Source organism: Marmota monax, unplaced genomic scaffold, assembly GCF_021218885.2.
Source record: "Marmota monax isolate L192 unplaced genomic scaffold, Marmota_monax_Labrador192_F-V1.1 WCK01_AAM20220418_F8-fsc00098, whole genome shotgun sequence".
Taxonomy (NCBI): Eukaryota; Metazoa; Chordata; class Mammalia; order Rodentia; family Sciuridae; genus Marmota; species Marmota monax.
In genome coordinates, this window is record NW_026694639.1 from 4903036 (window position 1) to 4926888 (window position 23853).

Genomic DNA, 23853 nt, shown 5'->3' on the forward strand with positions numbered 1-23853 from the left:
AAACGAAGCACTGTGAGTTAAATAAATTCAGGCAATGGCCCAGTCAGTATTTCCAGATTCCAGAGCCCATGGTCTTCACTGCCCTGTGTTCTCTATGCAAGGTAAACATTTTTACAAGCTGACCTTAGAGGAGTACACAATGGTTAATTAATGAACCAATCTGATCATAGAAGGGACAGTATTCAGCTTTCCCTGAGCTGTAGTCCTCCTGCCTTCCACTGATTTTCCTTCTAGAAGTTCCTAAATCACCCTGGTCCTCTTCAAAGTACTCCCTCTCCTGAACATTTCTCTTTCCTTTTCTTGCAAAGTCTGAAATCCTACCAATTGCAAAATTCATTCTATGTTGCCAATGCTAGGTTATTAAAATTAAACATCTTTTAAATATAGGAGCTACAACATGTGAAATTATTCAAAACTCTATTTTCTCCCTATCTACCAACCTAGCTACCTGTCTACTTCCCATCTTGTTTTAGAAATAATTTAAGGCCGTTTGTAAGAATAAATAAAAGAAAAATTTTAAATAGCATGAAATAAAGAAGGACTAAAAGGGAGAAAATAATAAACAAAGATGGGGACACAAAATGGAGTTAGAAATGAGACTTAAAATGCATCCCATAATAACCAATACACTTCCTACAAATGAGCCGTGAATTTGGCTCTAAGCTTTCTAGCAGCCAACTCAAAAAGGGAAACTCGGTCAGTTATATAATTTACTGGCCATAAGCTTAAAATAAACCCAATGCTCAGAAGCACCACTCTGCTTGGCACCAACAGCAGACACTGAATTCTCCTGAAGCCCCATAAAAAGGAACATCGTGTAAAGACACAAACAGCATTCCTGACTGTCTTTACGGTAAATGCCACAGTGGGTTTTAGAAAGTTGTTTCTCAGGTTGACCTTCAGAGGAAGTTAGGCATCCCACACCATGGTGACCATAGCATTGTTCAATAAAATAATTGGGGTGGAGTATGGGGAAGGGGGGCTAGACCATATCCTCACCTCCTCACAGGTCTGGCTTGACCCATTGGTAATAATAATGACCAATAGCGAAAGAGTGAGCATTTTCAGATGCAGGCACTTGGCAAGTATTATCCTCATGACAGTTATGAAGAAGATCATTATTGTTCATTCCTGGGCTAAACGGACTTGAAGAGCCGAGCCTTGGTTTGTGCCGCATAATCTCAAGCAGTAGAAATAGGATTGGAAGCCTGGCCTGTTGAATTGCAAAGCACTTGCCCTCCTCCTGTGGGACTCCAGAGTTTCAGATACATTCTTTTGGACATTGTTTCTCATCAGCGAGTTCTAAGAAATATTACAGGTCAGTGACCTTAAGACCGTTCAACACCAATCCATACGAATTAGCAATCATCAAGCTGGAGGTAGAATAAAACATGAGTGTGCTTACGGGGAGGCTACACCGTTTCAGCTGAGGGCTGTAATCAAAGCAAATGATGTTCCTTCCAAATACCCACCTGTCATTGATAAGGTTTAGAAAACAGGAAGAGGCGGTGGCCAGATGCTTCAGTGTGGGGATACTTTGGGAGCAAGGACAAACCTGGGAGGGAGTTGAGTTCAAGCCCATCAGTAGTGGATTTTTTGATCAGGGGTTAAGTTAGCAGAGATGGGAGAAACAGAGGAGGAAGTAAAGATGTATTTTTTCTAGTACAAAAACAATACAACCAGGTCTTAGCTCCAGGCTAGCCTCCTACAGTGATGCTAAGTACTTGGATATCTTAAATTTTAATTTGGTAGAAAGGCAAAACATTTTATTCCACAGCTACTGCTTGCTGAAATGCTCTCCATATTTACAACAAACAACTTCAAAGACATGAGATAAATCTGAGGACATACGGTAAATCTGTGGGACCAGTTAGAAAAGATGTGGTCAGATAGCCAAATGTTAACTTGTCTTTGTAGCATATCATTACATTAGCTAATTTTCCTGTGTCTTCAGGACTATTTTTGGAGGATTAGACACAAACAGGAGCTAAAAACAAACTGTATGTTTGTTTAAATGCACATTTTTTTTTTTGGTACCAGGGATTGAACTAAGGTTGAGGGCCAGGTATGCAGCACCCCCACTTTCTAATTTTTTAAATTTTGAGATAGGGTTTGCTAAGTTGTGAGTCTGGCTTTGAACTGGTGATCCTCCTGCCTCAGCCTCTTGAGCTGCTGGGATTGTAGGCATGTGCCATGGCACCTGGCTAATATAGTTTTGAAAATACCTTTTTAGTTTATCTTATTTTAAAAGGAGGTAATATAATAGTCCTTCCTGACCTAATATGAAACCAAATGTTCTCAGATTAATTACTTTAGGAGTGAAAGCAGTACCTTGGTGAATTCCACCAATATGGGGGCTCCCAGAGTGTGTGTTAGCAAAGAAGAAATCAAAATCAGTCAACAGCAAAGAACCTGCTTATACTCACTTGAGCAGATTTCAGATGGTTTCAAACAATCAAAAATCTTCCTTTTAGGAACAAAGCAAGAAAACATTCTTTAGAGCCACATTTTTATATAGATTTTATTAGGGATTTGTCAAGGATTTCATGGAAATATTTCCCAGATTGCCAGAATTCATTCTAAATTTGTTAGCTATTAACCTCGAATCTGAAAACATAACTGCTATTACTACTACTACTACTGGGTCCTTTTCAAAATATATTATAATACATTAGGTGGTTTCAATATTGGTTTTTGGTTAAATAAATGAATCAATGAATACTTTAAGTCATCTTTGACATTAAAAACACATTTCAGGGCTGGGGTTGTGGCTCAGTGGTAGATTGCTTGCCTAGCACACATGAGGCACTGGGTTTGATCCACAGCACCACAAAAAAAAATAAACAAATAAAGGTATTGTGTCCATCTCCAGCTAAAAAATTATTTTTTTTATTTTTAAAATTTTTTTTAATTTTTTATTATTATTAATTGTTCAAAACATTACAAAGCTCTTGCCATCATATTTCATACATTTGATTCAAGTGGATTATGAACTCCCATTTTTACCCCAAATACAGATTGCAGAATCACATTAGTTACACATCCACATTTTTACATACTGCCATATTAGTGTCTGTTGTATTCTGCTGCCCTTCCTATCCTCTACTATCCCCCCTCCCCTCCCCTCCCCTCCTCTCTCTCTACCCCATCTACTGTAATTCATTTCTCTCTCATTTTTTCCCTTTCCCCTCACTTCCTCTTGTATGTAATTTTGTATAACCCTGAGGGTCTCCTTCCATTTCCATGCAATTTCCCTTCTCTCTCCCTTTCTCTCCCACCTCTTGTCCCTGTTTAATGGTAATCTTCTTCTCATGCTCTTCCTCCCTGCTTAAAAAATTATTAATAAAAAAACCACATCTCAGGCCAAAGTCCAGGCATTGATAATAATAAAATAAATTAGTGTAGATTAAGAAACCCTTTAGAAATAATAACTGCCAAGGAGGAAGAGGGAATGGAGAAAAATATTGTTTCTTATAGTAATGAAAAAAAAATAGAGAATAAGCAGGAATCAAGGGCAATATTTTTTTAAAAATAGAAAATTTGACATTAGTCCATATGAATAAAATGAAACCTTTATTACACTTAGCTAGACATTTTTATAATTTATAACTACCCAAATTGAAGGGGTAAAAATCCTGTGGAGAAACTATGGAAGAAATATATATAAAGCTGCTTAAATGATAAAAATAAAATTAAAAAATAAATATGTTCTAAGGGAAACAAAATAAATTGGAATTACTAGCTTAGGCTATGATTAAAATACTATCTTTGATTATTTTTTCAGGAAATAATACACATTGGTTAAATTTCCCACTCATTCAACAACTACCTCTTGAGGCCCCTCTGCATGCAGGCCGGGTGGAGACAAGGGAGATGCTCAAGTGAACAACTGAAAATCTCTGCTCCCAGGAACTAGGTAAGAACGGAAATGTAACCAAATATTTTAAAATGTCAACATGCAATGTTTTTGCATTTTTATGAAAGGGGATAAAGAATGACAGATAGGAGACTTTCCCTCTCTACCATAAATAAGGTAGAAACTTACCTGTCCCTATGAAGAAGAGCTTTGAGAAGCAGAAAGCTAAGGAGATGTGGTGTTTACAGGGGGTAAAAAGAAAAAAAAAAATACAGCCAAATGCCCTGAGGTGAAAACACACTTCCCCCATGGAAAAATCCAGAAAGAAGATGTTCATGGTCTGAGCCCACTGAAAGGCCAGCATCCTGATCATTTGGGTTCTTTAGGTCATCGTAGGAACTGGACTTTTATTCTGCATGTGAGGCAAAGCCACTGGAGGGCTTTGGAAAGGACACATGATTTAACATACCTCTGAGCAGTGGTATTCTGTCTGTTCTGTGAAAACTGCAATGAGTTAATGTGGGAAAAGAGTTTATTGTTGAGACTATTGTAAAAGTTAAGGTAAGAGAAAAGGGCCTGATGTAAGGCTTTTGTGGGGGAAAAATTCATGAACAATAGTTGGATTCTGGATATATTTTAAAGACAGAGATGACAGAATAAAGCCATGGAACTCCATTTTACCGAGAGGGAAAGGAGCCAAGAATGAACTCAACTGGGGGCCAGAGGGGTAAGGTGGAGGTCTAGCAACCTTGCAAATGGCAGTACCATTTCCTAAGAGGAGCACTTGAGGAGGATCAGCCTTGGACGAGAAAACAAGAAATACATTTGGGGGGATATTAATGTTGAGAAATCTATAGAACCTCAATGTGAAGAAGTTCAGTAGACAATTTAGTATTCAGAAGGGAGGGAGTACAAGTAGAAACTTGGAAGTCATTGTACAAACGGTCTTTAAAACCATGAGTTTTGGTGATGAGCTTTGAGAAGAGCTTTGAGAAGCATCCCTTGAGATGAGGTCTAGACACTGGTTCCTGGGGCATTTCACCATTTAGAGGTAAAGAGAAGGATCCAACAAAGGAGCGATCAGTGAGAAAGAAAAAAAAAAAAAAAACTGGGCATGCGTGGTGTTCTGCAAGACACAGGAAATGACTTCCTTGGCCCACAGCCAGTATGAGAGAGTGAAGAGCAAGACTGAGAACTAATCCTAAGACCTGAGCCACTGATGACTGTGACTGGCAGGGATGGATCAAAAGTCTATTCAAAGAAGATCAATCAAGAGAGGGAAGGCAAACAATTTGATAGGTGGGTAGAGACATTTTCAAGATTTTCTTTAGCAGAGTATAACAAAAAATGAAAACATAGCTTCAAAAAGATGTGGGCTCAGGTAGTGTTTTTTGAGGAGAAGGTCCTACAGGTTAAAGGGGGAAAACAAAAGATGCTTCCAGAGAGAATGTGGATAATTGTAGAAGGAAAGTCGTCGATTAGATCAGAGGGATGGAACTCCATGCAGAGGGAGTAGATGAGAAGACAGTTGATTCACCCACTATAACATGAAGGTAGAGAACTGGGGTGCCAGTGGATAGTTTTAATGGAAGTAATAGGAAGGTCTTTTTAGACACTTGCTGTATTTCAGAAACAATTAGGTAAAAAGATCATTAACTTAGAATGAAGAGACAGAAAGTTGGAGTTTTGAGGACAAAGAAGGTGTGTGAAGACCCTCTCAGGAGTGGGCCAGGGAAATAGAACAGTCAGACAGTACTGAGCACAGGTTCATATTTGTGTAAATCTGTCCCCATAGTGGCCAGCTCTCACTCCCACCCTTTCTTCCTTCCTTCTTCATCTCCTGAAGTTCAAGGGAAGAGTCAAGGAGAATCACAGATGAGAGCCAGCCTTGCTTGGGATTTCCCAAGACTACTGAACAGAGGGAGAGAGGAGCAGAGCATTGAGAATGTTTGATGGATCATGGAACCTAGAGAGAGTAAGGAGGAAAGAAAGGCATGGTGGTGGTGGTGAAGTGATGATCGACTACGAAAAAAAACGTTGGTTACAAAGATAAAATTATAGAACAGAAAACAGGAAGAATTTTTAGTAATATCAGATACATCACATTATATCATAGGTGTCTTCAAAGAAAGACACCTATGTGTCTTTTTACAAGGTGTCTTCAAAAGAAGTCCGTCTCATTGAAATTGCATTAGCTATGGAGCAACATGGTGGCCAAGAAATGGATGGAAAATCCCAACTCCTCCTTCCCTAAGTGATTTAGTTACTTGAGAGCACTTAAGATGACAGATGGAAAGTAATCTTCTCAAATTTAAGATCAGAAAGAGTAGAACCAGGGAACAATCATCAGATTAGGGATAAAGTACTTCAAAAAATAGTATTTTGCCCAATTATTTGTATCATCGGGCTGTAAAAGTAGTTTATTTTTCTAATTTATGAACCAGGCAATACCAAAGGCTAAATAAATTATGTGTTTTTGGTTTTTGAAAGATCTAACTCATCATGTTTGATACAAACAAATTCTCTTCTTCATAAGAATGCAGCCATTCCTCTGAGGACTTTTTCCTAAGGGACCCAGGACATTACTGTGATTCATTTGGATCCTAAAATCAACCTCATCCAACTCTGAAGAAATGGAGGCTTTCTGTGGAATTTCAAAGTTAAAGTTTATGTATTTCAGTTTTACTTTTCTGATTGGGCAGATGCTATCGTCTCACAAGGCTACATTTTATCTATGGTCAGCAGATAGGGGTGTGACTTCAAGTTGTATGCAGAGTAGACTCAAGGGCTAAAAAAATCTACCTGTTTGGGCTATATACAAAAATTCATTTGGATTCATCAGGATTTTGAGCTATAGGTCTCAGCCCTTAATGAAGAAATTAACAGCCTAAAGATAAATACACAGAGTCAATCTTATCTCATTTATATAATGGAAGATGTAGAGGAAATATTGAAAAATTTAAAAAAAAAAGAAAGAAATGGAGAAATCAGAGCTATTTGATTCTCCCTTCCAAAATTCTAAAGTTATAATACTTATAATAATAGTTTAACACTAATGGGGTGCTTTCTATGTACTGAGCACTTTCCTTGTTCCCCCCTTCCATTTTCACAATGAGACTTAAAAAATAAAATTAAAAAAAATATTAGCCTTATTTTTGGTACCAGGGATTGAACCCAGGGGCACTTGACCACTGAGCGGCATTCCCAGCCCTGTTTTATACTGGCGGGGGGTGATGGGGATTGGTGGTACTGTTTTTGCTCTAACACATTCTCCTGCCATGATGTGTTTCCTTATCATAGGGCCAAAGAAAATGGGGCCAACTGATCATGGACTAGAACCTGCAAAACTGAGCCCTTTTCTCTCTACAAGTTGATTATTTCAGGTTATTTGTTACTATAACAGAAAAGATGACTAACACAAACCACTGAAGAATGCAGCCATTCCTCTGAGGACTTTTTCCTAAGGGACCCAGGACATTACTGTGATTTTGTTTTTCCTTTGTTTGTTTGTTGACCTACAAATGTGCTCCAGATTCTAGGAATGGATAAGCCCACAGAGTACTATCTTTTCTGATCATTTACTTCCAGTGTGATAAAAAAAAGACTCTTTTTCTTTACTTGATCCCCAGTACCTAACCAAGGATGCCTATGGACTGCTTTCCAACTCCTGATTAACATGGAGACTAGGCAAATTTGAAAGAAAAGTCAGGATAAAAATAAACCAAGGGCCTTATATGTACAAAGGAACACAGGAACACTTCCAACCTCATAGCTCACATCTCCAGGATTATGGCCTCTGAGTCTCTGATGTTAGAATTCTGTGCTTTGCCCTGGGACCCACTTAACTGGAGCACAGAGGACGAGGAACTCTTGATTGTCTCACTTCTTGGTGAAACAGAGGCATACACATGCCTAACTCAAGAGGCCAAAGACATTTTGTACTGTTTTTGGCAAAAACATAAATGCAGGCAACAGTAGTGCAGGATCCCTTCCAGCAATTCCATTTTGGTTCTCCGAAACACACTCCGCGGATTCCTGGGACAGTGCACACATCATGTGCTGTATGTATTCCCAAGGGCTGTTGTAAACAAATACCATCCTCCTGAGCACTTAACACAATAAAAACTGATCATTTTAACAATCCAGAAGTCCAAAATGAGCCCCACCAGAAAAAACATCAAGGTGTTAGCAGGAGGTCATTCCTCCTGGAGACTTCCTGGGAAGAATCTGTTTTCTTGTCTTTTCCAGGTTTTAGGGGCTGATGTGTATCTTGGCTCATTTTCAAAGCCAGCAGTCATGCCCCAGTGACCTTGGCTTCTGTTGTCACATCTTCTCAGACCCTGAGCCCCTACCTACCTTTGACTTACAAGGACTCCTGGGATTACATTCGTCCTACAACCATAGAATCATCTTCCTAGCTCAAGATTCTTAATCATGTCTGCAAAATTCCGTTTGCCACGTAAGGTAACATATTCACAGTTTCCAGGGATTGAGATATGAAAATGTTTGGAACGTCATTATTCAGGCAACCATCATGCACCATGCCTTCTCTAAGGCTACTTCTTTGTCCAACCCTAACAATTCCCAAGTCCTTTTGCATAAGATTGACGCTCCCCCCCACACACACGCTCAGAAATTTGAAAGGAACAAATGAAATCAAAACTCTCAGACAAAATTGCTGACGTGCATTTGAGTCTTTGCTCAGTATTGTGTTCCCCTGAATACGTATGCCATGGTTTTATGAGAGATTAAGTTGCACATTAGGAAAAGTCATACCCTTCAGGAAGCCTGTGGTCACTGACCTGTGGGAATTGAGAAATGGTTTCAGCATCCTAATTTTACTTTTGAAATGATTTTTGTTCAAAAGTAAAATTTTGATATTCACAATTCATTGTTGAGTTCAGTGATCTCATTCTGTATGAATTGCAGCAAAGAAACCAGACATCTGGGGCTCCAAAATGAACTCGTTTGATGAGGTTTTAAAAAGTCTTTGAATATCGTTCTAGGATATAACAGGATTGTAGCCAAGGTCATTGCAGCAAATATCAAGGACACTGTACTGTACAGGAGCAAGTCTGGATCTTCTTGATTGAGTGCTTTTAATATCTGTGATAGAGGGCAGCAACCTGCATCTTACCACATTGTATTATTTAATTCTCCCCAGCAATGCAGCATTCTGCTTAGTAGTAACTCCATGACACAATTAAGGAGATAGGATTCGAAGAGTGCCAGGGCATACCCAAGGACAACTATGAATGAGTGCCACCACTGTGATTCCAGCTCAGAGCCCTCAGACATCCAAGCCCCTATTCCTTACACTCTGAACAATCTCAAGTCTGTGGTCTCTTTCCCCACTCTGCCTGCTTCCAACTGCCTAAGAACAATCTCCAGAAAGAGCCAGAGTTACCCTTAACACAAAATTTCCCATAGTTATTGGGAGTTTTATGAATTGCTTTTTTAAAACCTGAATAAATGTCACAGACACTTTGGGTTTAACTCTTCATCAAATTCAATGCAAAAGTGTGTTTAGATGGCTGTTGAAATCTAGGGATTCTGTGTATTAGTAATCTGTGGGTTTTAAAATATTCTCTTTCCAGGGCTGGGGATGTGGCTCAACCGGTAACGCACTCGCCTGGCAGGCGTGCGGCCCGGGTTGGATCCTCAGCACCACGTACAAAGATGTTGTGTCCGCCGAAAACTAAAAAATAAAACATTAAAAAATTCTCTCTCTCTCTCTCTCTCTCTCTCTCTCAAAAATAAATAAATAAATAAATAAATAAATAAAATAGTCTCTTTCCATGTCTACTGGGATGCTAGATAAATTTTTAATTTTATTGAAAGTATAATGACAACTTAGTATCAAAGAAAATTTAGTTTTTGTCTTAATGTATAAATACAATGATTTTTCCCATATTTTCTTTAAATATTTTGCTTTTGCCTAATTGAATTTAAATACGCATACTTTTTTGGGAGGGGATACCAGGGATTGAACTCAGGGGGCACTCAACCCCTGAGCCACATTCCCAGCCCTATTCTGTATTTTATTTAGAGACAGGGTCTCACTGAGTTGCTTAGGTCTCACAGAGACTTGCTTTTGCTGAGGCTGGCTTTGAACTTGAGATCCTCCTGCCTCAGGCTCCTAAACCACTGGGATTACAGGCATATGCCACCATGCCTGGCTTAAGTACACATAGTTTTTAATTCATTTTCCTTATGGCTGTAGCTTTACCAATTAGTAGATTGTATTTATGAGATAGTTTTATTCTCATTTACATTTTTGCTTCTAATATTTTCCTGGTGTGCTTTTCATTTTGTTTTCTCGTTATGAAGAATATTTTAAATATCACAGTATTTTTTCTTTGCATCAAAATTAAGACTTTATACCTTTATATTGTGCTGTAAAGCAAAATTTTTTTTAACATTCTTATTCTAATCATGGTTTTATATTCAACTCGCAAGGCATGTTCTATTTAACTTTTTACTTAGTGTTAAGTAGTTAGTTATCCTAATATAATGTTGTAAAATAATTATTGCTCTATTATTTTATTATGTATTTTTATATTACATAATTAAAGCCCCGTTCAGAGTTCAGTTCATAATGTTCTATTGTCATGAATAATTTTTTTATGCATCTGTATCTATTAAGACTCGCATATTTGCTTCAGTCTGAACACAGAATATGAAAAATAAAATATTGAATTTGTATTTGAATATTGTTTGTTTTACTTGACCATTTTCTTTACTCTCAACTTTAGTATAAGTAAAGATTGATCTGCTTGCTTACCACCCTTCTCTTTCAAAATATAATATAGAAGACCATTTTAGCTGGTAATAACTATTTGTATAAACATTTCAAAAGTTCTTTCTTTGATTTTCAGTAAAATGTACATAAAAAGATTAAAAGCTCAGTAAAAGTAGATATGAATAACAATTATTAAAGCAGCATCTAAATTGCCCAAAGTGACTTCAAAATTATACTTAGCTAACCACGGAAATGTACCAGGTAGTAAGTGGGACAAATTCCCCCTGTGTTTTAAGCAGAGAAGAAATAAAATCTTTACAATATCATAGCAAGAAGAACTGTTTACCAATTAAACTGTTAACCAATTCAACAAATTAAAACTGTATACATGTATAATTTCCTGTCCTGTTCTCATGTTTCTCAAACATTTTAATTTTTTAAAGATTTCCCCCCCCCCCTTTTTTTAATATTTGTGGTACTAGGTACTGGAGATTCAACCCAGGAGTACTTTAGCACCAAGCTACATTTCCAGTGTTTTGCTATTATTTTTTCAAGATAGTGAGACCCCTGAAAATTTAGAGACCCTAAGTTGCTAAGGCTGGCCTTGAACTTGTGATTCTCCTGCCCCAGTTTTCCAATTTGCTGGGATTATAGACACATGCCCCCATGCCTGACTTGGATTGAAATCTTAATGACATGTTGATGATGACCAAGACTGTTTCATCTTACCCTACCAGATGTTTTTTAATGGTATGAATCAAAAACTCTCAGAGTGAAGGGCCCAGTCTAACTCATTAGACAGCAGTTGCTTTAGGCTGGATAAGCCCACCAGAAATGTGGTCTCTGGACCAAGAAGTATGTGGTGCCTGGTGCCATGATTTTGCAAAAACTCTCCTTTATCAAGTACTTCCTAAAAATTACCTTAAAGATTTTTTGTAATTCTATACAGAATCCCTTTGTTTTGGTAAGTCTGAAGGTAAATCTATGAATCTACTTTAGTAAGATATGATAACTTTATATTTAGTATTAAATGGGTTCTTGAAATACTACTTAATTTATAGAAGTCTACAAATTGGCATTTCATTATATTAACATATGTTCCTTTTAATTTAAAAATAAAAGGAGTAAAATACCAAGTATTCATAATTCTATCATCTACTTAACTGATAGCATCTTGGTATATCATAAATACTTCTAGTCTTTTTTTTAAAGTAGACTCCCCCTATTGCTTTTATAGAAATAATTCATTGAAAAACAAGTTCACAATGCAGGAAAGGATGAAGATAAGAGATCTTTTAAATCACTTTAGTAATAGCATCCATAAAGAAGTATAGTGATAATCGGAAGACAACTCTCCTTGCAACTAGATTGATAACATGGCTATCAAAATGGAATCGACCGACTGATATTTTTCTTAATTTTTATTTTTATATTTTGAGAAGGGTCTATGTTGCTAGGTTGGCATCAAACTCTTGGGCTCAAGGCATATTCCTGCCTCAGCCTCTCGAGTAGCTTGGACTATAAGCATGTGCTACTGTGCCAGGGATTTTTTTTTTTTTTTTTTTTGGTACCAGGTATTAAACTCAAGGGCACTTGATCACTGAGCCACATCCCCAGCCCTATTTTGTATTATATTTAGAAACGGGCCTCACCAAGTTGCTTAGCACTTTATTTTTTGCTGAGGCTGGCTATGAACTCACGATCCTCCTGCCTCAGGTTCCTGAGCCACTGGAATTATAGGAGTGCACAACTGCACCTTTCTTGTGCCAGGTTTTGATGCTATTATTATTATCATCATCATCAACATCATTATTATTAGGTATGGGGACATTGAACCGAGTGCCTTGCACATGCTGGGCAAATGCTCTACCTCTGAACTGAACTACATCCCCAGTTTGAAGCTGTTTAAAGTTTTAAATTCAACTTCACTTGTTTCAGTAAATTTTTTTTAAAAAAGTAAAAACAATTGAACTTCAAGTAATGATTGTTATACACAATAGCTAGTGTTTCCTGAATGACCTCTCTAAAGTTAAGAGGAGAAAATAGCAGAAAAATAAGACATTGGACTCATCATTACTTTTCTTTTTCTTTCTTCCCTCTCTTTCCAGAGCTGGGGATCCAGGACTTTGTGCATGGTAGGCTCTTGTTCTCTTGGAGTTTTCAATTCTGGAGAGCAGAAGTTCTCACCCTCTCCTAAGAGACTGTAACTAGCACACTCTCACGTCCTCTCATTTACCCATCACACAATTCCCACTTGTTTATATTATTTTTATATCTCAATGTTTCAAGCTATCCTTTCTATTATGTAACATTCCTCTGTTTGGGATCAGTTCTGTATTTAAATGGATTCCATGCTTATTATAGATTTTTCCCCACAGTTCCTTTTTTTCTTGAGCTCTCTTTTGATCTGCACGTTAAATGGCTGAATTTCATTGTCAAGTTGGTTTCTCAAAAAAGGCTCACGGGTGACATGTTCTCTGAGATTGCTTGTGTTGCTGTTATATTTTTTTAAATTTTTTATTCTAATTTGTTATATGACAGCAGAATTCATTATAATTTATATTACACATATACAGCACAATTTTTCTTATCTCTGGTTGTATTCAAAGTATATTCACACCATTTGTGTCTTCATACATGTACTTAGGGTAATGATGTCCATCTCATTCCACCATCTTTTTTATACCCCTTGCCCCCTCCCTACCCTTCCTTCCCCTTTGCCTTATCTAGAGTTTGTGTAATATTTCCATGTTCCCCCTCCCAACCCCACTATGAATGAGCCTCCTTATATCAGAAAAAACATTTGGCATTTGTTTTTTTGGGATTGGCTAACTTCACTTAGTATGATATTCTTCAACTCCATCCATTTATGTGATTTTATTTCTTTTATTGCTGAGTAATATTTCATTGTGTACATATACCACATTTTATTTATCCATTCATCTACTGAAGGGCATCTAGGTTGGTTCCACAGTTTAGCTATTGTAAATTGTGCTGCAATAAACATTGATGTGGCTGTGTACCTGTAGTACGCTGTTTTTATGTCCTTTGGATATAGACTGAGCTGTGGGACAGCTGGGTCCATTCCAAGTTTTCCAAAGAATCTCCATACTATACTTTCAGGGATCATTTCTATAGTGTGTTGCTGTAATATTGAACAATTTAAATGCAAACATCATCCTCAGGTCATATGCTTGTTCCTTCAGGACTTTGTAGAAAATGTACCAGCAGTCTCTGGCATTAAGGGTTACAGGGAGAAATGTGAAAACATCTGATTTTTTTTCCTTTTTCTGAAGAAAGTTTTTTTAATTCTTGAAGTTTAATAGTTGTTTTATACAGTATTTTTAGGAACTATAATGCATTCTTGCAATCTTCATTTCAAAGAGTATGTCTTTTGTCCCATCAAGTGATCTATTTTCTTTTAAATATCAAGTATTCTTCTGTTGTGTCATCTTTGTCTTCTGTGTTTATCGGTTTCCCCCCAACAGCTTTTAATAGTTATTATCAGTTATTTTCAGTTAGGCACCATGGTGCACAACTGTAATCCCCAGCCTCTCAAGAGACTGAAACAGGAGGATTGCAAATTCAAGGACAGCTTTGGCAATTTAGAAAGGCCCTTTCTCAAATAGAAAAAATAAAAAGGGCTGGGGATATAGCTCAGTGACAGAGCAGCCCTAGGTTCAATTTCCAATCATCCTCACCGCACATGCACATGCAAAATAATAATAATAATAATAATCATAGTGACTGTGGGTGAAAAGGACTATCTCAAACATTCCCTATGTATCAATAGTTAAATTACTGTAAGTGTATAATCTTTTCTGTGCCGTTTCTGATGTTTTGATGCTTTAATTCCTTAGACTGCCATCTCCCTTTTTTCATTTTTTTCCCCTGACTATTAAATCCATATTCTTGTCACCCTTAGGAATTTTCATATAGCAATGGAAAACTAAGAAAAAAAACAAACAAAAAGATTTCTCTTGGCTCACAATTTCCAAGTTTCAGTCCATGGTCACCCGGCTCCATTGCTTTGGGCCTGTTAAGGGAGAACTTCGTGGTGTGGAGGGTTGGTATAAAAACAAAGCTCTTCCCTAACAGCAGCCAGGAAGCAGAGAGAAACAGGGAGAAGGGACTTGGGACAAGAGGTTGTCCCTGAAGGCACACCCCAAGGACTCACTTCCTTCTACTAGGTTCCACCTCCTACAGTTTCCATCACCTCCCAATAGTCCATTCAGCCATGAATCCAACAGTGGATATCCCATTGATGAGGTCAGAGCTGTCATGAGCCAATCACGTCCCCAAATTCCCACCTCTGAACTATGCTGCACTGGGGACCAAGCCTTCAACAAACCAGTCTTTGGGGAACGTTCCAGATCCAAACCACCGTACAATGTGTGAGGACATTGTGAGAAATTTCCTTCTCATCCTTGATGCTCCTTGCAGTGTGGGGTCCCCTTTGGCTTCTGCTTTGAATACTCCTTCCTGTGAGTGGTTTTCACGTAGCATTTGGCTTAAGCCCCTTTTGGTTCCGTTGTAGCCGCTCTTCTTTCCTGGTCAGCTCTTTCCAGTCACTTTGTTGAAGAATTGGTAAATTCTATGATACCCCAGGATCCATTTGTTTTGTGACCCCTGAACTACAAGTTCAAGGGACAGGCACGTCCTATCCTATTATTTATGAAGCAGCAGAGTGTGAATTGGCATGAAGGCATGGGGACCCAGGGTTCAACCAAAGAGCATATAGTCTGTTACAACACTTGACCACTGGTCCCTCTTCTAAGGTGGCATTTTCACAGGATGGTGTGATCCCATTCTCTTGCTTTAGAACATTTCTTCATTATGTAGGTTTGGAATTTTAATTTCCATAGAAAATACTGGTCCTACTTTCCACTCCAAGAATTTCTCAGTATTTTTCACTACACCTTACTTTTGGAAGGAAGATCTAAGGGTGTATGTGGGAATGCTTAAGACTGCTTCCTCATTAGAATTGAGCTGTATCATATGCTTCCTGCTATGTTCCAGAATCTTTTATTTCTTTAGATGCCAGTTTTTCTTTCTTTTAACATTAATGCTTTAGATTGTGCCCATCTCCTTATTTGTGATTGACTGATAAAAATTTTTTTGTTACTATTTTATATTTAATGAACTTTTTGTCTAGAGTTTTAACTCACTGTCTCAACCCCAAGTAGAGGGGCTGAGTAGTCATTTTCTTTATATGCACAATAGCAGAAAAGCGAGCTTGGTACTTTCTAGGGCAGGCTACCTGTGATCTGTGTTTTCTTCTTATAACTACTTCTGTCCACCATGGCTGTCACAGGTGGCTTACCTTGGGATGCTACACCTGCAGTGTAGCAAGGAGGTCAATTCAGCCAGTCTCACCTACATTGCAGACATTCCCACATTACCTCAATGACCAAGTCCATCCATCGTGGTGAGGAGGCCTGGATGGAAGAGGATTATTTTCCAGCATAAATACACCACATGGACCTACATCTCTTGAAGTCTTTTGGGGGGAATTTTAGATCTTTGTTTTTACATATACTTTTCTTTGCCTCACTTTTGTGAGGTTATTGTTAATTTTTTTAATTTCCATTTTTCCACATACCTCTTTACAGGTCACTTACATCTTTAATGGAACAAAATAGAGAACACATAAAAAGAAATGCAAGCATTTTCTGTTGCCACTCTCAATGTAGTCTCTCCATGGATTTCAAAACATATTACCATAGTATCATCGGTGGTTTTTCTTATATCTATTTCTTTTGGAATATTTTTTATTCTCATGCTTTTTATTTGGTATTCTTTTAGTTTAGTAATATGAGTGGCTTACTCATTTCTCTACAATATTAATTTTTAATTATATTTCATATATTGCTACATTGGACTGAATTTCAAAAATAGCATAAAAATTTTTGCTCATAAATTTACATTTAATGAACTTTATATATTTAATAGTGATTTGGGCCCACTTTAATTTCTTTCCATCATATAAAGGTACTGTATCTATGCAAGTCCCGGTTTTTAATTCGAAATACTAGGTTTCCATTCGCTTTACCCTTTACAGGCTCTGTGACTGCACAAGTTCATTTACCACTCTGTACCTCAGTATTCTCATCTCTAATATGGGGCTAAAATAGAAACTACCTTACAAGGTTATTATATGACTGGTTCATCCCCCCCTCCCTTTTTTCCTTTTTTGAGAGCAAATATATAAATTATTTCAAGAGCATTGATTTTTGTAGTCACACGTGGGTGGGTTTAAATCCAGTTTCAGTATCAGTGTAGAAGAATCACTATTTAACTCCTAGCATTGGAGGTCAGAATGGAGTAGCGTAATACCTGTAATACAAATGAGTCTTCACTCTTACTAGAATAGAGTCTGGCTCTCTCTTAAATTTCACTCCCCCCAAAATTTCAGTTTTACTTTTCACTACACTCCATGAGTTGTGCTATTTAATATTGTTATGTGAAGTGTTTTCTGAACTAGAATATTCTGAGCGTGGAATTCTGCAATGAATCTATAAGAAAATGGTAACAGAGGCAAAGCTGGTCGAGGAGCTGCCCATATAGTTCATGCCACCCCCACAGTGCTCAATGGAAGCCTGACCAGGTATCTTCTCTGTTGGAAAAAATCTACCCAATGCTGTTGGCTTCTTCCTTATCAAATTTGTGTTTCTCAAGGAGTTTTGCAAATTTCTATGTGGTTGGAATTATTTTATTTGATTATGTCATTTACTTTGGGTTTTAGAATACTGTGGTCAAGCGAAGATGCTCCATCCATTGACAGTTTGTAAGTATCTTGGGCATCCAGCAGGGGCCAGATACTGGATGAGGATCTGGAGATTCATTGGGGAGTAAATGCAGATTCCAACCTCAAGGAGTTGCAGTACAACTGCAGCTCTAACAAGTGGCTTAAGGAAGAAACGAAGAGGCTACGAGAACTGACAATGGTCTATGAGTACAGGAAAGAATTCCCTGAAGAAATGAGGCAAAAGCTGAAATCTATAAGACAGTAATGTGAACTAGATGAAAGGGAGATAGGAACAGCAATCCAGGGAGAGGGACCAGCATGTGCAGAGGCTCTGTGGGAAGAGGCATCCTGAATACAAGGCCAGTGTGGGTATGGCTCTCCTGAGACTAGATCCAGAGGGAATTCATGGCACATCACACAAGTTCTTTAAGACGATTCTTTTTCCTGCGCTACCAAGGAACAACTGGCAAGTAGAGATCGTAAATATTTAAAGTATAAAAACTCCATGTTTTGATCCCCATATACACTGTGAAACAGTCACCACAATCCAACTAATGAATGTTCTCATCGCTTCAAAAAAACTATCTCACTGCCATGTATGGAGTAAGAACCCTTCAGAGCTGGCTTTCTAGTGAATTTCAAGTATAAGATCCACTATTTTTAACTGGCTCACACAGACTGCCTCTTAGATTTCCACAATCTACTTATCCTGCGGATTGAAACTCTGTACACTTCCACCAATGCCTTCCTGCATCCTCTCCCCACCCATCCCACCCACGGCAACCATTCTTCTACTCTCCACTATTCAGCTTCAGGCCATTTTTAGGGGGTTTGTATTTGTCATGGAATGTCAATTAAGGGTTTTAGCAAGGGGGACTTAAGGTTTTAAAAAGACCACTTTCCACATTCAAAAGACCAATCTGGGTGCATCATATAGTGCAGGAAATGAGTTGGCAGGGCAACTTTAGAGCAGATTTGGCAGAGGGAACAGGGAGCTCAGGTGAGCTGGCAGAGGAGAGGTGGGCAGGACCTGAGGTACCTGCAAAGGAACTGGGGACTGCCTGGCTTCTGGACCAAGGGAGAGGAATGTTATCAAGAATGACTCCTAGGTTATGGGTCTGTGTAACGGAGGAGAGAGAAATACCATTTGCTGAGGGAGGAAAGACTGAAAGTGAGCCAGGTCTGGGGGGAGGCAAGATCAGGTCAGCCTGGGACACTTAAGCCTGGGGTGTCTTTGAGAAAAATCAAAAGGGGAGCAAAGAAGGAGTTGGATTTGTTCCCCAGATAAAAAGATCCATATCAAGTCACCTGGCTACACCCTTCATGCTCTCAGTATCTCACTACAGGCACATTCCCAAATCTAGAGTTGGGGAGGATCCTGATCTGACACACCACATGTCCGAACTCTGTGAAGCCTGAGTCACAATCTGCATCCGACTTTAATCAAAGGTCGGGCTACATTTTGTACACGCAACCAAAGAATGTTCAGTGATTTGAGTCACTGTGAATATTTTGCAACATGTTATTTGGATTATAAACTAATATTGTCCAAGAAAAAGTCCAAGTGGAACCGAACAAAATGTCAAGCAGAATATGTTTTTAGACATTTTTCTAATGTCAATGGAACACTCAGTGTTTGTTACGCTAGTTCAAAGCATGAACTATTCCTATTGTTCTGGTCATTCAATATTTTATGAAAATATTATGAAATGTGAAAATATTCAACCTTTCACACTTAAGGTTTTATTTATTTTTTTCATATGAGGCTATTCAAAATTCTGGAGTTCATTGCAGCTAAGGTAAAGAGGCAGCTGTGTACATAAGATTTAAGAGGACTCTGGAAAGCTATGTTTATAGCTGACAAGTGACTCCAGGGCTCAGAAACTAAGTCCTTCTTTGAGACAAATAAAAGCATTTAGTGCTTTATCAGATTTGAAGGCAGCCTAGAAACCAAAAACACAACCTATAACAATTAAGATGTAGGATTGATTGAGATTTAGGACCAATTTTCTACTTTTAAAGTAGATTCAATTTTTAAAAACCTAGTCAATATAATAATCGCGTTCAACAATTTTAGCTTAGTCACAGAGTCTTTGTTCTATAGTTTAAAGCAAAGTTCTGTTTTACTCCTTTTTACCACTAGGTGGCAAACTTTGCTAAGGAATACTGTCACACAAAAAAATTAAGATTCAAGTCTTAGTCAAAGCATTTGGGTTATAGCTGCCATCAAATTTTAAAATACTTTCTTTAAAATACTTTCCTGAGAGGTCATATCGCCACTATAATTAAAAAAGTAAATTCACAATTTCACAATTGCAGACTTTGGATATAATCTGGGCCGCCTCTCATGTTCTAGAAAAGCCAAGTCAAAAATAGTTGAATGTTTTGCTGTTGTATTAGTTAAGGGCAGAGATGGGACTCACACTCAGGCCTCTGGATTCTCCCTTCAGTACTTTTCCACTCTGTTTTCGAGAACTATAGCACTTGCTATTATCTGAATGAAGCTATTCTGGCAAATATTAAGTCATTCCCTCGAGAAGTAATTTTGAATCACTATAATCCTTGGTTTCTGGCAGTCAGTTCACTCATGCTACACTAGTTCAAGCAACGTAGGAGTTCAAAAGATTTTAAATGACCCTTTAAGAAAGTGTAACAAGTAGTTCCTTATGTTAGACTCAGGTGGTATTTGGTAAGTTGGGGGCTTTGGTTTTTTTCTCTTTTGGTTCCCATTAAGTAGAAAGCATTAGAAAAGGTTTGGAAGCATCATTAATCAAATAGTGGGAAAAATGAAAAGAATGAAGTGGGTTTGAGATAAGAAAAGAATTGAAAAATGGAACCAAGGTAAACCTCAAAAAACTCTGGCTTTCCACAGTACAAGTACGCATGTGCGAGGTGACCTTGGCAGGCTAGATATCAAAAGCTTCGGTTTTATTAAGTGAAGTCCAGATTAGAACTGGAAGGGTTTCATGAACTGGTGCCAAGAATCTGAAAACCAAAACAGGCTTTAATCATGGTTTGGATCCATGCATACTATAAGCTAATCATTAAGCTGTGTCTGGGGTGGATATGGGAGCTATATAAAATCCAGTGCCGAGGAGGAGAGGCGTTTTAGAAAATAGTCTTCATATTTCCCATCCCAGAGTCAGTCTACATCTGGATCACTCTTCCATTTGGAAGACTTCTAGGAGAAGACATCAGGTCCAAACTAGGATATGCTCCACACTCGAAAGAGGATGGGGAGCAGGGTATGTGGGGCTACCAGGGACTTTATGATCTTTCAGCTACAAAATCCCAGTGAAATAAGTCTAGACTACTTAGCATAGTATAAAATGCCCTGTCTGGGCTAATTCCTGCCTCTTGTTCTCTGCCATAACTCCATCCTGCCTTCAGATACAAGGGTGTGCCCTAGTATACCCATACCCCAGAGGATCTGGAATATTCCAGCATGTGGTCCCCAGCATGGCACTATTGAGAAGTGGAGGGAACATTAAGAGATGCGGCCTAATGGAGGTCCTTAGATCAATGAGAATGTGACCTCAAAGGGGACAATGGGACCTCAGCCCCTTCTTTTCATTTCCTGACCGAAAGATGAACAGTTTTTCTCCACCAGGTGCTGCCTTGCTACAGGGCCCAAAGCAACAAGGCCAACTGATCGTGGACTGAAACCTCCACACCTACAAGCCAAGAGTCAATCTTTTCTCTGTATAAATGGATTATATCATGTCTACAGGAACAGAAAGCTAACAGGCACCCCACCCCACCCTGGGCCCACACTCCTGCAGAGCAGCTCTTATTCTTTTCAAGACCCCACATCTTCCTGGCTTTAGTTACCCACATATAGAATGATTCCAATGCCGAGACTCAGTTCAAACAATACCACCTGCGCTCATTTGGAAACAAAATACCACAAGAAATTACCATAGGCCGGGTGACTTAAAGCAACGGAAATATATTCTCTCTCAGTTCTGAAGGCCAGAGGTTCAAAAATCCAGGTGTCCACAGAGCCATGCTCTTTCTCTCTCTGAAGGCCATAGGGAAAAAGCTGTTCAATGACTTCCTCTTAGCTTCTGGTATTTTCATCAGTACTTGAAGTTCTTCTACAGGTATATCATTTAATATAATATCTGTCTCCATTGTCATGTGGTTGCCCTGTGTGCGTGTATGCACGTGTGCACACACACACACATCTGAATCTCAATTGCCTCTTCTTACAGACATTAATCATATTTGGCTTAGGGCCCATCCTAATCAAGAATGACCTCAGCTTCACTTGATTATATCTGCGAAGACCCTATTTCCAAATAAGATCACATTCTCGGGTACAGAGCATCAGGACTTAAATACATATTTATGCAGGACACACATGAATCCACAACACTGATTCCCTATTCCAATCACCACCTCTCTCCCCAAGAGCCAGTTGCCACCTCTGTGTCAATCTGTACCTCCATGACAGTGCTGACCAGATTGGAGGCAAGTGTTACCCTGCAGGATCCCTGGGGGAGGAAAGAGCCTCTTTTTGATTTTTGTGTTTGCCTTTCTTGGCACTCTGCCTAATGCATAGATCTCTGCGCCCATGAATGAAGTCAGTTCTTTGCAGTGGAACTCTGGAATAGATCTGGTTTCTAGGCTTTTCCTGTATAGCGAAGCTAGAGCGTCAGATTAAAATAATCCCCCAAAGGAGATCCTTAGCGGATGCGAGGTTCAGGTTGCAAGGCTCTGGACAAGGAAGGGTTGGAGGAGGGTGATAAATGTTTGGATCACTGAAGCAAGTATTTTAGGATGTCGATGGAGAAGCAGGGAATGGTAGAGAGCAGGTAGGCTGTGGAACTAAGCTTGTCATTTTGGAGAAGCAACACTTTGATAACACAAATACAGATCTCTAGGACAATGGATCTTTTGTGCCATAGCTTGACTCCAAACAAGTACATTTCATTTTTTTCTAGCGACCTTGATTAATAATGGCACTTGGCTTATGAAAAAGGTGGCCCCTTGCTCTGGGGGTACCTATTGAGAAAGCTCAGGAACTACAGTGAACGTAAATGACTGGGAGTGAAAATGGAAAACTGTGTGGACTTGCTGAATGCATATCCTTTTCTCTGTACCTCACTTGCTTCTCATGGATTCGGGATCTCCCATCAACACAAATGTCTGCTATAGGCTCACACTCTCTGCCCCAGAGACTGAGATGGTGTTGTTCTAACCAGTCTCACCTGTGTATCTGGTTTTGGCCATTAACAAGTTCTCCTGCTTGTAAGTAGATGGGGTGGTACATGACATAGACCTGGGTCAGAGTCCAGTTTGGGCTATAGTCCAACTGGAGCCATGGGATCAGAACTCCTGCTGTTATAATATATAACCAACCAAAATCTCATCATCCCTCTGGCTAAACAAGTCAATAGCCACAAGGCAGTCAGAGGTCTGAGACAGTCCAGGCAGGACCAAGACCAGCCAGCTGTCTCCAGCTCCCTTGTCTCTCACTGTTGGAGGACAGAGAGGAAAGGCAGTCCCCATCCAGAATGGGCGTCCAACTAACCATTTCCTATTATGGCTCTTTGATTAACCAAATAGACCCTTCCTTTCTTTTGGTGCTGGGAATTGAACGCAGGGCCTTGTGCATGCGATGCAAACACTCTACCAACTGAGCTATATACCCAGCCCATGAATCTTTTTTAGTGTGAAAAAATATAAATATAAAATTTACCATTTTAACCATTGTTAAGCATTCAGTTCATTGGCACCGAGAAACCGTCACCATCACCCATCTTTATTTTTCAGCCTCCTGAAATCTATACCCCATTAAATAACTCCCCTAGCCCCAGCCTCTGGGAGCCACTGTTTTACTTTTTGTCTTATGTGATTGGTGACTCTTGAAACCTCTAAGTTGAATCATACAGTATTTGTCCTTTAGCTACTGGCCTTTTTCATTTCTGCATAATGTCTTCCAAGTGTGTCTATGTTGGAGCCTGTGTCAGAACTTCATGCCTTGTTAAGACTGAAAGCTTTTCTGTCATTTGGATATGCCACATTATGTTGATCCCTTCCCTGGTCAATGGGCATTTGAGTTGTTTCCACCACCTTTGGCTATTGCATAGAATGCTTCTCTGAACACGGCTGCACAAGCACCTTTCCAAGTCTCTGCTTTCAATTCTTTGGGGATATACCCAGAAGTGAAATTGCTGGATCATATTAGAATCTGATTCATTTTCTGATGAAGTGTCATATTGTTTTCTATAGGCTGCATCATTTTCCACTTTTATATTGGAAGAAAAAAAATGACCCCGACACTTCGATTCAATGCAAAAATAAGTCAAAAACAAGACCCCAACCATGTTCCATATAATAATGGTCCTAGGTGGCAGAACATGCATCTTCCCTAGACAGAAAATGCATTGGTCCTAAGCAGCCTCTGAGGCCAGCATCTGACCTGGTAGCCTTTGCTCCACTGTTTGCCCTGCCTGCCTGCCTCAGGTTTTGGTGTGTCTCAGCTCTGGGAAACTGGAATTA

At 38.9% G+C, this 23853-nt stretch overlaps 1 protein-coding gene and 1 pseudogene across 9 annotated transcripts in view; one reads left to right on the forward strand and one right to left on the reverse strand.

Moving 5' to 3' along the window:
- Positions 1-23853, reverse strand: part of Cacnb2 (calcium voltage-gated channel auxiliary subunit beta 2) — a 372470-nt gene that overhangs the window by 263480 nt on the left and 85137 nt on the right. The window lies entirely within an intron of this gene.
- LOC124078319 (small nucleolar RNA U3) lies at positions 13706-13806 on the forward strand (annotated as a pseudogene).